We start from the raw sequence: 11,046 nt of genomic DNA, 5'->3' as shown, positions 1-11,046 counted from the left end.
TGTTTTCAAGGATCATATATGAGTCTGAAAGGTTATTCAGATGCAGATTGGGCTAAAGACCTGGATGATAGAAAATCCACATCAGGCTATGCATTCTTGCTGAACGGTGGCGCCATCTCTTGGAACAGCAAGAAACAAGCTTGTGTAGCTTTGTTGACTATGGAAGCTGAATATGTGGCATGTTCAGCGACTGTGCAAGAAGCAGTCTGGTTGAGAAGGTTTCTGAAGCATCTGAAAATTGTTGAAGATAGTGGGAGTTCAGTAACTGTCTACTGTGACAGTCAAACTGCAATAGCTTTTTCTAAGGATCCCAAATATCATAGCAAAGGCAAGCATATAGAAATTAAATAGAATTTTGTAAGGGATATTGTGGCTAAAAGAAAAGTCATTCTTGAGTATGTCCCTACACGTGTTATGCTTGCAGATCCTTTTACTAAGCCAATAACTAAAGAGTCATTTAAAGAACATGTAAAGTCTTTGGGACTTCGTAGAATGTAACAATATTGGAATAACAATCAGACTTTGTGTTATGATTGTGTCATTTTTCATAATTTATTTAGTGTATATGTTGTATTTGTTACATTCATATAAGATCTTGGTGAGCATGTTGGCAAATGGAGATTGGTCCACTCACATGGACAATCATCTCTGTTTGTTAAGTACAAATAGGGGTAAGACCGTTACTTATGGAATAGTTTATGTAGCTGAAATTAGACACAGATCCATAAGTTGAGGTCGCCTTGATAATTGTGTCAAGATGAGATCATTTATATGTTAATAATGATCGAAGTAAATGAACCCACCATTTACTGAACCTGTTGAAAGCCATATTAGAATTCATATGTTGAATTCAAGATTATACATTAGGTATGTCTAGATCAAAATTTGTACGATGTTAAATTTGAAGACAACATGTGCTCTTTTTAGTAAAGAGAATAACATCATAGTATGTGATTCATACCACATGTGCTATTGCGACAATAAAGGTAGTAGGAGAATGAATCCCTGTTTCTCTACTATGTGAGACCTTTGAGATTATATGTTAATCTCAATTTTTTGCCTTAGTGACTATTTAGTTGTTTACTTAAAGTTTTAATCAGTGTCTGCTACTTTAGCGTGTATCATATGGCTATGGATGATTCGGTCTATGGAGCATAACTAGGAAAACGACTGATTAAAATGAATAGATTCTAGCTAAAAAGGAAGATTAAATATATTTACATCTTTTGATATTATTCACTGGTCGATCCATTTCTACTATGTATAGAAATGAATGTGAATATTGGATATGGAATATTCTCTTGACATAATGGTCATTATAAGGGATTAGAGATGTTCATATCGATGTAAATGAAAATTATTTAATCTGGATAAATAGCAAGACATGGATATCTTCAAGATAATGGTTGTGTGCCACTTGAAGATTGGATGAATCCTAGATAAAGGCTATGTGCCACCAAGAAAGAGTCTATGTGTCATGAAGAGTATGTCTCTAATTTATTTGAGTAGCTAAGTAAAGTGTAACAACTTTCTTAGCATTGATTGCTCAAAGAGCGACTAATTCAAGGAGTAACAATCTTCTTAGCAACTATCACTCAGTGTGCTTGCTGTCGCACGAACCATTTTCTCTAGGTATGGATTGGATGTTCTCATATGGTCTATGTGAACAAACTCTCTAATTGTCTATGTGACTTATTAAGTCTTTGTGACTTACCTGAATGAACTAGTCTTAGTGACTTACCTTGGACGAGTGGGAGATGTTGGAATGGGGAGAGTGGGGATGTGGGAGCATGGCCCTCGTTCCCCACTACTCATAATGGAAAAGTCCATTATGCCCCTGGTTTATTTCCCTATATAAACGGGGTGCGTCCAAGGATCATTTGTGGGTTGGAGACGAGAGTAAGAGGAGAACATCTGAGGCGGTGGGATTTGGTTCGTGGAATCGTGGAGGGTTTTCCGATCCTGTGATCGCTCTTCCGACAGTGAGTTTTCGCCATTACCGATTGCGGATCTGCGGGAGATCGCTGTAAGTTTTTACCGCTTTAATTTTATTCGTCTTTCATGCATTCAAAATTATCTACACTTCACATACTCAAGCCCTAGTCTTCAGCACCTAAGCTAGGTGCTTGGGCTTGTGAGCGCTCGGGCTCGAGTTCCTGAGTTCTCTCACGTCCTCAGCAAGAGTTCAAATGAATTAAGTTGTTCGCGAACAGCTCAATCAAAGCTCAACTTGAGCTTGGAGTTGACCAAGCTCGAGCTGAACTTGAACCGACTCATTTAATATTCGAGCTAAACTCGGGCTCACTTAATTTGGACTTAAGTGCTTGTTGAGCCCTATCGAGCTAGGCTATATATAAAATATTATTTTATTTATTTATGTAAATATTGAACAATTTAGAATCATCAAATAATTAATGGTAAGTATTAGATAAAATCTTAAAATTTAAAGATTTATTTTAAAAGAATCAAATTGTTATTATTATTTAATTTGCAATATAAAAAAATTACTATAAAATTACCTCTATTTTTTATTCTGGCTTGAACTTGAGTTCGAAAACTTGATTTTAATTCAAATTTTTTGAGCTGAACTTGTGCCTGTAACTAAATGGTCAAGTTAATTTGCAAGCTCAATTGGGCTAGAGTGGAACCTTTTTATTTTATTTTTTTCGCTCGAGCTCGAGTTCGATTTGACTCGATTGTAGTCCTGCCTCAGTGCTTGGTCACCCAATATTTTAATCTTGGGAAGGTTGCCAAGAAGTTGGTGATCATGCAGGTGAGGTCGGGAGGAGGCGACTGTGAGAGAAAATGTTCTGAATGTGTTTGTGAACGATAATTTTGAAAAAAAAATTGATAATTCTAAAATTATAAAAAAATCTTAGGCTTTCAAAGTATTATGATTTTGGTTGTATTCCTAAATTATTAATGTGATAGGAATCGCTCATTCCCTAAATCAAATAAGATTTTTATATCATCCTGTCCGAAAATTGATGAGATAGAAAGCTGGGGATGTGTATGTTCCGTTGACCGCCCGTAGACTCTGCTCCACTCTGCAAAATAGATGACGTCAGTGTCGAGTTAGGGAAGGGGTCCCCGACGTTGGCCCTCCGACGCTTAAGTCAGTCACCGACGATGATGTAGAAGGCGGAGCAATAAGAATGAACACTGTAGCGCAAATAGTGTATAATATCGCGTACCTCCGCTGATGCTTAGATCCCCCTTTTATATAGAGTTCTTATAGCGTGCGTGCACGCTTCTCCAGGCAAGCACGCATCTCGAAGTTTTTCCTGAAAAGTGTCTCTGATATAATACCTTAACAAGCTGAGAATATCTTTGATGTGATAGTGGAAGCTTCCGTCATACAATCTTCTTGTCGACCATACCTGGTGTCAGCGGCACTAATTTCCAAATGGATGTCAAGAGATAACACAGTGGATCCGTTGCTAGGCCGAGCGGGCTAGTCGCTCGGCCAGAACTTTGCTGTGCCTGTGTCGCGTCTGCTCGGCCGGAACTCGGCCAGAACTTTGTTGCGCCCGTGCCGAGTCCTGTTGCCAGGCTGAGCGGGGTAGCTGCTCGGCCAGGATTCTGCATATCATCCCCTCCTCCTTTTGGGGTCCAACACCATCTCATTAAGCGTTGACTGTTTGACACACCTCCCCAAGTCAAAGGTTGGGTCAGACAGGTGTAGGATCGAAAAGAATTTAGATATCTCCACAATTGCATGATATTGTCCACTTTGGGCCTAGACCCTCATGGTTTTGCTCTTGGGCTCTCCCCAAAAGGCCTCATTCCAATGGAGATATCTTTTCTCTTATAAACCCATGATCTTTCCCATGTGTTTCCAATATGGGACTATGTTTGCAACCTTGCAACCTCAACAATCCCCCCCTCAAACAAAGGACCATAGGCTTCCCACGTCTGATCCTCGACCCACCAGGTCTTCCTGCCCCTCGGTCCACCCGACCTACTAGGACTTCCTTGCCTAGCCGCAACTAGGACTTCCTGCCTGGTGTCTGGTCCTCTTGATCCGAACATAGGAGTCCCCACTTTCTTTGTTTGAGGTCAATATTGTACCCACATGGTTCAATCAGACCATAGCTCTTGTGTACAGTCGGCGGTTAAACCTTCTGGCAGTCAGGGCTCTGATACCAATTGTAGGATCGAAAAGAATTTAGATATCTCCACAATTGCATGATATTGTCCACTTTGGGCCTAGACCCTCATGGTTTTGCTCTTGGGCTCTCCCCAAAAGGCCTCATTCCAATGGAGATATCTTTTCTCTTATAAACCCATGATCTTTCCCATGTGTTTCCAATATAGGACTATGTTTGCAACCTTGCAACCCCAACAACAGGAACCTTCTTCTCTCGGTCGGGGGCCTGGTCCCTCGACTCGCCAAAACGATTATCATCCGTTTGGTCATATGATACCTGAGCATTAACCGCCCTAACTTTGACCCCCATTGTGAAAACTAATCCCTGCAGGGTGGGCCCCTCCTTATCACCGCATTACATGTTTCCCTCTCAAGTCTAGTCGAAGGAGGTTGTAAGTCCAACTGACTGGACAAATTGTCAATGACGCTTTTCGCCCGCTTGGCTTTTGACACTCCTTAGCTTTTGATCGGAATGACGTAGCCCGATGGTTGGCTATGTGACCACTCCCTTGTAACTGAGCGTATGTGTTAGCAAGTTTCTTTGTCGATTGGCCTATTGAAGACTGTTGTTCGGCGATACGTCTATTTCCTTACACCAATCAGCATAAGCAAGATCCTTGCGCTTCCTTAGGTGGGCGCGATCTGAGTCTATGTCATCCATATTTCTGGGATATCGTGCAAATCCCTACTCATTATAGCTGAGCGCGCCTCCATACTTCTTAATTGCCTTCATTAAATGTCATCCCATGGCCCAGCGCCACGTGTCCCTCCTATTGCCGCCGCACGCTTGACGTGACAGGCTGATATCCTCTGGTGATGTGACCTTTGGCGCTTTGAATTCAACGGCCAGATTTCTACCTAAGTCTTCGCGACCCTAGATCGGACAACCTCGATCGACCAGCCTTGGGGTTTATAAACCCGTGCTCACCGCCTTCTCCTTTTGCATATTTCCATCTTCGAGCTCTTCGGCGATACTCCACCTTTGTCTCTCAACGATATCCTTCCTCTCCTACTCCTCCAGCGATATTCCAGTAAGCTTTCCTTCCCTCCAATTGCATCTATTCACTACCTTCTTCACAACCTCCCGTCGTCGTCCCTGGGCCTTGGTACACCTCTATTGAGTTCAGGTTTGAGGTCGGCGACGCTGAGAGCCTGACAGCCGCCTATGAGTTTCCTTCCGATTACCAAGTTCTTTTTCCTTCTCCTTCCGATCGACCAAATGCTCCACTGCCTGGCTGTCTTTGTTTCTTTAGGGATCAGTTTACCGTCGATCTGCAGTTTCCCATCCACCCCTTCTTTCCTACCGTATGTAAATATTTTCGCATATCTCTTCATCAACTAGCGTCGAACTCCTTTCGGCTACTGTGCGAGATGGTTGTTCTGTTCCGCCTACACGACATTCCTCTCACTCCCCAGCTTTTTCATTATTTTTATTATCCTAAATTGTCTGAGCCAGAGACTTTTCTTTTCCAAGCCCGAGTGGGCTTAGTTTTCTTCGATAAAATGCCAACCTCCAACAAGCATTGGAGAGAGTACTTCTTTTTTGTGCGTCTTCCCAAGCGGCTAAACTTCCGGAACAACTAGCAGCTCAAAGTGATGAGTCAGCCTCCACTAAAAAGTTACAAGAGCCGATTAGACTACCTCAATGTAGCCTCAATGTTGGTCGGTCAGAAATATGACATCCACAAGTTGCTACTGGAGGGTGCCCTCTACATTTTCGGCTTGAGTCTGATCCGCACAAGGCTTCCATCCAGCTTAGGTATGCAGCAGCTTCTTCACTTTTTTTCCTTTGATTCTAATTGATTTCTCTTCTTCTTTTGCAGCAGACATCATGTTGCGTGCACGTCTGGCCAGAAAGGCCAAGCTTGCAGACGCTGAGATCAATGCGACGGCTATAGCCGAACTGGAGAGTCGCGGTCTACAGTCGATCGACTCACAAGAAGACCCGCATGGCAAGAGCGAGGGGGCTCCAACCTTAGTGAGAGAAGGGATAGCCAGCCGACGCCCAGCGGTGGAGTGGTTGGTACATCGAACCCTCCCTCCGAGCGACTGTTGGTGATTCCGGTTGAGAGGGCGTCGGATTCGGCCTCATCTGAGGAACCACTGATAAGGCTCAAAAGGCGCGGGGCAGAGACTTCATCGTGATCCGCTTCCTCAGTGGTGCAGACCCCCACCAGAACTAGCTCGCGCCCTTTCGCCAAGCGTGTTGAAACATCGACCCTAGCTCCAGCTCCGGCGACTGCTCCCCTTACGTCGTCTGATCGGACACCATCCTTATCTGGTCTGCCACAGGGAACCATCTGCGTGTCGCCAGTTGCCTTCATGCCGCCCCCATCAAAGATTCAAAAGTCTGGCATCCGTCTGGCGTCATCGTCTCGGTCATCTGGAAGAGCGACCTCGACCCATTAGCCCCAAGCGGCCAGCACCACATAATGGCAGTTCTCCATCTTCCGATTGAGGAATGGCATGAGTCGGATGGCGCTGACTCCCGAGGCCCCGAGGACCAGATAATCATTCAGGAGTTGCTCGCACAAATATAGGCTGACACCCGAGCCCGTGCAGTGGTTATGCCTCCGGGGGCGCTCGCGGATAGCCACACCCAAATGTCCACTGAGGTAAGTGTTGTATTTTCTTAGTTTATCTCCGATCGACGCTTATATTTCCTTATTACTCGCAGTATTAGGTAGAAAGTCTGACCATGTGCTAAAGGCTTGATTTTTTGGAGCAAGAGGTTAAGCAACTGAAGGCGCCAAGCAGCCAATCCTTTGCTTCTCAAGAGCGGCTGGAGCAGATGAATACTGAGATGGATCATCTAAGAGCTGATCTAGCTAAGAGCGTCGAGCTGCTGAAGGTGGAGAGAGGAAAAAAAGTTGAGCCGACCACCCAGATAGCTCGGCTTAATAAACAAGTCAACACCTTTGAAGCCAAAATTCATTCGGCCAACACCAGGAAACTTCAGGATATTGAAGATCTGGAGATCAAGAATAAAGAGTTCCGAGTGTTGGCTCAAAACTTGAAGGATACTGAGACTACGCTGAAGGTCGAGAGGGATGGACGGTTGGCCGAGCAGACAACGAAGACCCAGCTCGACGCCAAGGATGAAGAGTTGGCATAGTTGAAGGAAGAACTTGAGGCCTCCCGAGCGGCCCTAGAGACATATTAGGAAGCCGAGTCGAGTAGGTTCGAACTCATAAAGCAAGCATACATCCGCTCAGATGTTTTTAATGACAAGGTTGCCGACCGGATACTTCGTCTGTTTGACCTGGCAATCGAAGGGACGTTCGACCAACTCAGGAAAGGTGACTACCTACTTGCTGCTCTATCGAGTAAGGTCATTAGTTGGGATAAGCTGACTGAATCGCTGCCCAATGATGTCTTAGATTATCTAGAGTGATCTTTGCTAGAGTGATTTTGTATTCACCCTTCTGTTTGTAATCCTCATGCAAGCTGTTTGTAATCCTCATTCCAAGTATTAATGGATGATCGCCCATCCGACGATCTTTTCTTATTCGTTCGTCCCCTTATCGCCATTCGACATCTTTCAATTTGACTCGCATTTTAGTTCATTTTGTCGTGTAAAACCCTGAGCAAGATTGCGAGTTGCTTACTGTGGCTTTGTGACCCTTCGAGCGGTGATGAGAAATCATAGTAGAATAATCCTGAACTATCATCGTATTTTGAAGACTTGTAGCTTTTGAGTAGCGCATATTCACGGTCGACCGTTCATCATTCTTGAGTTATAAGATCGACGCTTGACCGTTTATCGAGACAAGGGTTTAAGATTATCGCTCGACAGTAGGTGAAGATGAGGGTTTAAGGTCTATGCTCGGCCGTAGGTGAAGACAAGGGTTTAAGGTCGCCGCTCGACCGTTGGTGAAGACGAGGGTTTAAGGTCACCGCTCGACTGTTGGTGAGGACGAGGGACGAGGGTTTAAGGTCGCCGCTCGACCGTTGGTGAAGACGAGGGGTTTAAGGTCGCCGCTCGACTGTTGGTGAAGATGGGGGTTCGACTGTTGGTGAAGACGAGGGTTTAAGGTCGCCGCTCGACCGTTGGTGAAGACGAGTGTTTAAGGTCATCGCTCGACCGTTGGTGAAGACAGGGGTTTAAGGTCGCTGCTCGACCGTTGGTGAAGACGAGGATTTAAGGTCGTCGCTCGCCCGTTGGTGAAGACGGAGGGTTTAAGGTCGCCGCTCGACCGTTGGTGAAGACGGGGGGTTTAAGATCGTCGCTCGACCGTTGGTGAAGATGAGGGTTTAAGGTCGCCATTCGACTGTTGGTGAAGACAAGGGTTTAAGGTCACTGCTCGAACGTTGGTGAAGACAAGGGTTTAAGGTCGTCGCTCAATCGTTGGTGAAGACGAGGGTTTAAGGTCGCCGCTCGACCGTTGACTCAGTTCAAAAGTGACGTACTTCACTTTTATTCATATTTGTCCTGCATCCATGAAGCAATATACAAATACATCTGTGTTCACTTGCGCAACTCTCACCTGACCCTATAGGGTTGGAGATGATTCGCGTTCCACGGCCTCTCAAGCTGCCTTATGCTCTCATCCTCCAAGTAGTAGGCACATGAGCGGAGCCTCTGCATGATCTTAAAAGGTCCCACCCATGGGGCTTCGAGCTTGACGATGTCGCCGACCGACTTTACTTTCTTCAACACGAGATCGCCGACCTGGAAAGATCTCAGGATCACCCTCCAATTGTAGTTCTACTTCATCCGTTGCCGGTACGCCATTAGCCGAATGGCTGCTTTAGCCGACGTCTCATCCACCAAGTCGAGCTCCATGAATCTCCGTCCGTCGTTTCCTTCATCGTAGAACCGCACCCGATCGGATTGCACTCCAACCTCTACAGGGACGACTGCTTCGCCGTCATATACTAGGTGGAAAGGAGTTACGCCGGTCCCCTCCTTTGGGGTCATACGAAGGACCCACGACACACTAGGGAGCTCATCAACCCGGCTGCCTCCGGTGTGGTCGAGCCGAGCCCTAGCCCTCTAAGGATTTCCCTATTGGTAACTTCTGCTTGCCCATTGCTCTGGGGGTAGGCCACAGAGGTGAAGGCCTGCTGGATGTTATAGCCCTAGCACCACTTTCTAAGCTCCTGACCTGTGAATTGTCTCCCATTATCTAATACAAGCCGGCGTGGGATGCCAAACCGGCATATGATGTTCTGCCAAACGAACTTAATGACCATATACTTGGTTATTCTTGTGGGCGGCTCGGCTTCCATCCACTTCGAGAAGTAGTCCACCGTGACGATTAGGAATCTCTGCTGACCTGTCGTCATGGGGAATGACCCAACGATTTCCATGCTCCATTGGTCAAACCGGCAAGACACCGTGGAAGTCTTTATCTCCTCGGTCGGATGGACAGAATATTTTGATATTTTTGGCAGGACAGGCAAGTGCCTACTGTCCGAGCGGAGTCCTCTTGAAGAGTGAGCCAAAAATATCCAGCCAGGAGTATCTTCTGGGCCAACGAGCGATCGCCCGGGTGACCTCCACAAGAGCCTTGATATACTTCCTCCAAGATGTATTCGGCATCTTCCAACCCGACGCATTTGAGCAGGGGCCTAGAAAATACTCTTTTATACAGCTGATCTCCGATAAGGGTGAACCGTCCGACTCTCTTTTTCAGTAGGCGGGCTTCTTCCTGATCGGCCGGTGCGACTCCCGATCGGAGGAACTCTATTAGTGTCGTTCTCCAGTCACTCGGGAAGGTTATCCCTTCTATCCTATCGATATGTGCCACTAATGAGACTTCTTCTATTGGATGCTCTATGGCGATCGGCGTCAAGGAGCTGGCTAATCTTGCCAACTCATCTGCTGCTTGGTTCTCCGATCGAGGGATCTTCTATATGACGACCTCCTTAAAGTTGGCCTTCAGCTTCTCGAAGACTTCCGCGTAGAGCTTGAGCCGGGTATTATTTATCTCGAACGACCCTGATAGCTGCTGAGCAACCAATTGGGAGTCTGAGTGGATAAGGACTTTAACGACTCCCACATGTCGGGTTGCATGTAAATCGGCTATCTCCCACATGTCGGGTTGCATGTAAATCGGCTATCAATGCTTCATACTCAAATTCATTATTGGTGGCTCTGTAGTCCAGCCATATGGACAGGTGCATACGGTCTTCCTGTGGTGAGCTTAACATTATGTCAATCCCGCTACTTTGACGAGTGGATGAACCATCCATATATATTCTCCAGGTTGCCTCCGACTTGACATTCTGGACCTCTATGATGAAATCAGCCAAGGCTTGGGCCTTGATTGTCGTTCGGGGTTGGTATTCTATGTCGAATTTGCTTAGCTCAGTCATCCATTTGATTAGCCTCCCAGATATCTCGGGGTTGAGAAGGACCTGCCCCAAGGCGCTGTTAGTCAGCACGATAATTGAGTGTACTAGAAAGTATGAACGAAGCCTCTAAGCGGCGAGTATCAATGCATAAGTTAATTTTTTGAGACCGGTGTAGCGAGACTCTGCATCCTTCAATATATGGCTTAAAAAGTATACAGACTGTTGTTCCTGGCCGTTTTGCCTTACTAAAGTCGATCCAACCGCGTGATCGCTGGATGAGAGATAGATCCAGAATGGCTCACCAATAATTAGAGCCGTCAATTTGGGTTAGGCCCGTCGGGTTGGCCCGTCCCGCCAAACAATTTAAGCGAATTGGGTTGGAATTTTATCAACCCAAGTCCGTCATGGGCCGACCCGCCTAGGCCCGCGACCCGCGCGGGTCGACCCGCTCGGGCTTTGGTTGGCCTGCGGGTTGAAAAACACATGTAAGCTAAGTTTTAAGCCAATTTATTATCTTTCTTTGTTATAATTTTGAAATAAAAATAGTACTTTTCATCCAACATAAGTACTCGTTTGTGTTCATTTGTATTTAAAAT

Source organism: Zingiber officinale, chromosome 1A (assembly GCF_018446385.1).
Source record: "Zingiber officinale cultivar Zhangliang chromosome 1A, Zo_v1.1, whole genome shotgun sequence".
Classification (NCBI taxonomy): Eukaryota; Viridiplantae; Streptophyta; class Magnoliopsida; order Zingiberales; family Zingiberaceae; genus Zingiber; species Zingiber officinale.
This window is presented reverse-complemented; position numbering follows the sequence as displayed.